Raw genomic sequence first — 6,787 nt, 5'->3', positions numbered from 1 at the left:
TAGCATCTGACACACACTCTTCTAGGGTCATATGTTTCTTGCTATACAATATAGCATGAAGTTCTTTGTTTAGCAGTCCCTCTAGAAACAATGAAACTAACCTTTCCTCTACAGGTATTTCTAGTTCTGGGAATCTTGCAATGTATTGTTTCATTCTAATTGCAAATCCCTAGCAGACTATAGATTTGAGATACCATATTATGTTTGATCCTCATTTTGAAAACATGCAGCTACAAATCCTTGAGCTAATGTTTTTAAGTCCATAATTGACCTTGGTGGAATTTTTTGGAACCATGTCAGTGCTCTTCCTTCTAATGTCATTCCCAATCCCTTGAATTGAGTATGGAAATCAAATATACGTTCTCTCTTAGCACTTGTTTAAAGCTTGCTAAGTGGTCATATGGATCCCCAAAACCATATTATATTTTTTGATCCATTTTTAAAAATCAGTTGTTCTGACACACCTATTTGGTCCAACTCCCGGTTCCCTGGTAGTTGGTCATGTTCCGAGTCGTTTAGACCAGTCTATTGGAAATAGTGACTCACATAGCCTTGGACTGGCTTTAGTGTCACCCGGTTTTCTTTGTGATGAGGTAGGTTCTAGTTTTTTAATATTGCTCTCAAAAGATCTCTCGTGGAGTTCATCTCTTGGAATAGTTTCTGGTCCTTGGCTCAATGTCCAATCCCTTATGGAGTACCCTTGGTATTTGGTTGTTCCACCTCTTCAAGACTCATCATAATAAAGTTATTGTTATAGCAATCCCTAAATAGGTGGGTTGGTAGATCTGTTGAACCCTTGTCTTTGATTTTGAAGATATAGATTATCTTCATGGATGTTAATTATCCTCATTTGGCATGAGAAGTCCATAGAAGATCTTTAACGTTTCTATCCTCCCAACAATAGACTCGATCCTAGGATTATCCGTACTAAGCCGTTTCAAAGGCTTCAAATCTACTTGATCGTATCCCTCAAATTCTAAAGTCGGTGGTCCTTCTTTTGTTGCCATATCCAAAATTATGGTATTTACTTCTAAGATCCCCATTTGTCTATCACGTCAGGGTTTTCAACTTGTAAATACTCAGTTCTATTTTTATCCATATACATTTTTCCTTGTTTATTTTCCCTGATTTCCTCTTCAAACTCTATGCCATGGTCATCAATGCGAATAACATACTCTTCATTAGGATCTAGGTAAACCTGAGCTCCATGGCGATCAGTCTTACAAAAGGTGAGTATGTGCTTATAACGCACTGTCGTTCCAATTTTTGAATGAGTCTAATAGGAAGACAATTAGATGTTGATTCTGAAAAAGTGTATGAAAACTTCTTCAAAGATAGTGTCCAAGTGATCGCCTTGATGCACACTCTCTTCTGTAGATACTCTACTAGCGATCTCTCCAAATATGCCTTGACTTGCTACTATACGACCAGATCTAAGGTTCATATAGACTTGTGAACGACCTAGATAGAGTACTTACCATCGGATAGACTTGTTATCAACTTCTTCCACTTTACTTGATTGCAACTTCTGTCGAACTTTCAATGTTTTGTTTGCAACCTGATTCCTGTATCATCTTTTATCAAGTTAGCTAGTCTCTCACAAAGACTGTACAATTTTTGCTAACTATTGTGACTCGTCTATGTGTATCTCTTCAATTTGACCTAAGAGAGTCAGTACTTGAGACTTTCATATTCTACTTTTGTAAAAAGCCAAAGGACTAATCTACAACCCGGAAACTAAGTGAACATGTATCAATTTGGGTTCAATTGAAACCAAAATTGCCCAATGTCCTTGTATTATGTTGGTCTAACATTGTACAAGTTCAAAAGTCCAAAATACTGTCTCTGTGTATCAAAAGTAAATAATCATGATTATTGGCTTTTCTCAATGTTTACACTTTTTTGCTTGTTTTGCCAAGTGCTCAACTTGTTAAGGTCTCTGCACAAGTTTCACTAAGTTTGAACAAAATTTGGTCAAGTTATTAACCGTTTCGTGTTCGCGGACTCAGTTTTCAAGAATTTGGCTTAAGTCTCACTTTTGTGATCCAAATTTCACCAAATTTTATTTGTATATATAGTCTACTTGATATGCTTGACCTTGTGGTATACTCAAATGTGCAAAAATGTCCAATTTAGTAGTAGATATAAATAATGACGATCATTTATTCCTACTATTTTTATGCAATTTTTTGCCACAATCTTGACACAGAGTGGTTAAACAGCTCAACTTAAGCTCCCTAGCCAAGTTTCATCAAGTTTGGATAATTTCTGTTTACATGATCAACAATTTTGTTTCTGCAGATTGACTTTGCAAATTTGGCCATAATTTTCACTCCAATGATACAATCTTACCATATTTGATTTGTGGACTTAATATAACATCTAAAACTAGTGGTATGCTCGGTTGGTCAAAAAAGTTTAAAAATGGGACAAAAGTAAATAATCACGATTATTTACTTCTGATAATTTTTTACATTTTTTTGGTCAACTGAGCATGTACACTTGTTTAACACCTCAATATAAGCCTATGAGTCAAGTTTCACTTAGTTTGAGCAAAAAAAATCCCAATTTACACTCAAGTTCTCGACAATCAGTACAGATTTCATTTTTTACCAAGTTTTTTGGTCAATTTGGTGATCCAAATTCTATGGACCTTTACAAAAGATGTTTGTACACATGCATAGAGTCTTTGGTGTCAACCTTGATCACTTTTGAGCTAAAAGTAATAATTGCGATTATTTACTTTTGGCCTAAAATGAGCCATTTTTTTAACCTTTTTAGTGGACAGTCTTTTCACGAGCTATTTTAAGCCTCTAAGTCAAGTCAAAACTTAATTTGGCCTAAAATATCAAGAAAAAGTAATTAATCTGAGTTTTTGCAAACTCTTGAAATTTTACCTCAAATGCATCCTTAAGCTTACCCACTGGTTCATACAACTTTTAGAGCATAAACTCGAGTCGGATTTAATGGTGGACAATCTTTTGGTGCTATTTGTAGCCGTAGACCTGAAATTCTGCAACTTCACACAAACAACTCACAATTGATTCTTTTGGATAGAGCAATGTTTTGAGATCCACCACGGATTCTACTTACCCTACTCCTAGGTTCTTCTGCAATGAGGTTGTGAAAAGTGTCCACAAACACTCCTTATCTCCTTTATATGATTTTTTGAGCCTTGATCTTAAGACTTGTCTCATCCATCAATCATTCGTAAAATCCTAATCTAATCCTACAGTCCTAAAAGGTACTTAGCAAGTACAACCTACTTCCAAGCTACCTCTACACAGCAAAAAACGACAATCTTAAGCTATGCAATTTTAAAAAGAAAGTTTTGACTCTAGGTGATCCTAGAGGAAGTAAAAGGATAACCTCACAAGACACTCGTATTTTTTCCTAGTTTAGGTCTCTTCAATCCCCAGCAAGGGCGCCAAATGTGGGACGGGTGTCTAACCTCACTCCCATCGTATTGTAGACATAGCAAGAACCACAAATACAATTGTCAATCCATGAGATGAAGCTGACTCGGCCAATGCTTAGCAATGATGCCCCAATACCTCGCCTATACTTAGTTATAATTTTGAAGTTTAAATTCCTACCTATGATGAAATTAGGCCACAGGTCGACGATGCAAAAGCTACAGATTACCATGAAATGCTTACCTGCGGTTGCAATGCAAATTGACGTCACTACAATGTGTCAACCGGGAAGGGAGTAGGAAGCACAAGAAGGAGAGAAATGAGTGCCATTACCTCGCCTTGTGTTTATATTATCCAAAACTTATAAAATACTTACAAAAATTGGCTTTTATACCTTAGCCAAGGTTTTTTTGGTCAAAACTATTAATCTGGGAGCTCTAAGTAAAGACAAGTTGATACAATTTGAAAGCTTGTAGCCCCAGTTTATCAATTACACTGTTTATCTGAAAAGTAGGAGTTACAACATTCTAGATTCAACAAAAGCTCCAAAAAATAAAAGCTCTAAAAAATAAAGCTCAGATAAATAAAAGTGTTTTTACAATAAAAGCTCCAAAAAATTTTATCCGAGTATCCGAGTTAGCTTGCTGCCATCACACTTTTTTACACATCTCAAGATCTCCTTCACTTTCTTTTGGAAGATTTTGCATTATTTTAGCCATAACTTCTATACATGTACTCAAAATCTAGTGCTCAAATGGTCTATCTGTGGCGCTTGATGAGATCTATCCAATGAGTACCCATGTTGAATAGTTTTGGTACTTGATCTTCATGATCTTTTGTAGGTTGCCCCTTTTTAGATCCTTACATAGCATCCAAATTGGCCCTAATGCCATAGAACTTGTTCTCTATCTGATTGTGGAAAAAGTTGTCACTCCCCACCAACATGGATTTATCAAGGGCAAGTCATTTTATGATACCATCTTCATAGCAATGAGTAGGCAACCTTCACTCAACAAGACTATGTCTTATTGTAGCTAGACCTTGATAAAGCTTATGACGGTGAGAGGTGGATGCGCAAAACAGACCCGATGGCCTCTACACCAAGACTATGCACAATAGCTTCATCATGGGAGGTGCACAGTAGGGTCACCACTTAGCTTGGAATGTGGCTAGGATGCATGGTAGGGGGTTGACACATAACACAAGGAAGATGAGATAGAGAGAGAGAGAGAGAGAGAGAGAGAGAGAGAAAGAGAGGAGAAGAGATCATTATAGCTTCATTAATATAGGCTTCATAAACACCATACACAAGGAATATGTGAGAGAAGGAGAGAGAGGGAGGGGAGGAGATCAATAGAGTTGCATTAATATAGGCTTCATAAACACAATACAGACATTCATGAGGGGAATTTCACATAATCAACATCTCACAAGATCATGTGTGCATGGTAACTCAAACCTCTCGGCCATTAAGAAAACAAAACAAATGACCATAGCCAATACTATGCAATAGTAGAATTATGTATGCATAGAGGTACATACATAAGGATGTACATATGAGAGCATGAGTGCTAGAGCTTCATTGTCTGTGTGTGCCAAGCTTGATTGTGTGTGTGTCAAAGCTTGATCATGTCAAAGCTTTGAGTCCCGTTTACAAAAGAGAAGGCCTCCTTTTATATGCCAAGAGAGTGATTAGGGAACAGATTATGAGCAAGATGAGTTATTTCAAAGTTATCTAAGTTAGAAGCATTCCCCCAATGAGAGAGCTCCATGTGGCCTGCTTATTGACCAATTTCCTCCTAATCGCCTTCATCATGGCGAGCTTTGTCTCCATGCCACCTTCCATAGCTTGAGTCCAAGAGCTTCGTTGTAATATTTGAGAGAATCTTGATAAAATAAGAGAAAATCTAGCAATAATGGAGAGAAACCTATAAGAAATTGTGTGTGTGGAGTTGGATAATCATGACTTCTTTCCCATGTGGACAAATAGGCTCCATCATTTTGGCCATATCTCCCAAACCGTAGCTTCAAATATTATTTAAAAAAAGAGGTAGAAAGATTAGATCAATGCCTACAAGTTTTTTGTTGAAAAATTGTTTCTAACTTGGAATGGAAAAGATAGAGAAAAATCCCATAAAAATATGTGTCCATCTTTTTCTTCCAAAAGTCTTCTAGGTGGTCCCCTCTTGACTCCATGTGCAAGCCTTGTGTCCACAAGTGAATTATGCTTGAATTTGATAATATTTTGTTGACTCCAACTCCATAATGCATAAGATTCTCTTCCCTTTCACTCTTGTTTCTTATTTTTCACCTATAGTGACTGTCAAGTAGAATCAGCATCCAGTGAATTTTATGTTTTCATAGGGTTTGTTCGTACCTCTCCTTATTTTTGATATCCAAATGTGACAAAATCATAGCTATGTACAACATAAATATATAGATTTTTTGTGATTTTAATTCATCAAGTCCCTCCTCATCCATGAAGATTGAAGCCTTGCCATCAAGTGCATACCAAGAGAGAGGTGGTCCAAAATTTGAAAGCGGCTTCAACAGGATCACATGGTTATTTATTGAATATGTCATGAAATCATTGGGGTTTGGGCCTTGGATGTGTCTCTTAGTCCACACCCTTGATACTAATAGCCACTCTGAAATCCTCTTTAATGAGAGAATTGATGGAGGATTCAAGGTCAGAGGATCAATCAAGTAGGGGTGCGCACGGGCCCCTCTGTTTTTTGCCATTGGATCTCATCCATTGGTAACATTGTTGGAAGATAATTCTACCATAGGAAAGACTCAAGGGTAGACCCTATCTAACAAAACAACAAACTACTTTGCAAATCTATTTGTAAACGAGTCCCTTCTATTTCTCAAAGCTCCAGAGATTCTCAAAACCTTTACCATTGCATCAAGATCAAATGTAGCAATGAAAAATCTAGATTGATCTCACTCTCCAAAATTGACTCATTCAATCCATTTGTATGGATCGGGGAAAGGGAAGGTTTTTCAGCACCTAGGGGCCCCTTTTGGGGTGGACATTCACAAAATCAAAGAATCTTGTGGGTCATGGATAAGGTGAGGAGCAAGATGCAAAGGTGGGAGTATGGACTTGTCCCATTCTAGCGTAGATCTAGAGTGATCAACTCATTTTTTCTCCCTTCCATAGCATTCAACATCCCACCAATGAATCTTGTCAAATGAAACTCAAAAGAGTTCTTCAATCCAATGAAACATTATTTTGGAAGAGCAACACTAAAGACTCAATGTCTTGGCATTGCAAACAATGGGATTCCATAGCAAGACCTATTGAGCAAGGTGGTGTGGGAATTTGTTACCCTAGTATGCATGTGGAGGCATAGCATGCCACGTTT

This window comes from Adiantum capillus-veneris, chromosome 16 (assembly GCF_014529385.1).
Source record: "Adiantum capillus-veneris isolate H3 chromosome 16, ASM1452938v2, whole genome shotgun sequence".
Lineage (NCBI taxonomy): Eukaryota > Viridiplantae > Streptophyta > Polypodiopsida > Polypodiales > Pteridaceae > Adiantum > Adiantum capillus-veneris.
Note: the sequence above shows the minus strand (reverse complement) of the source record.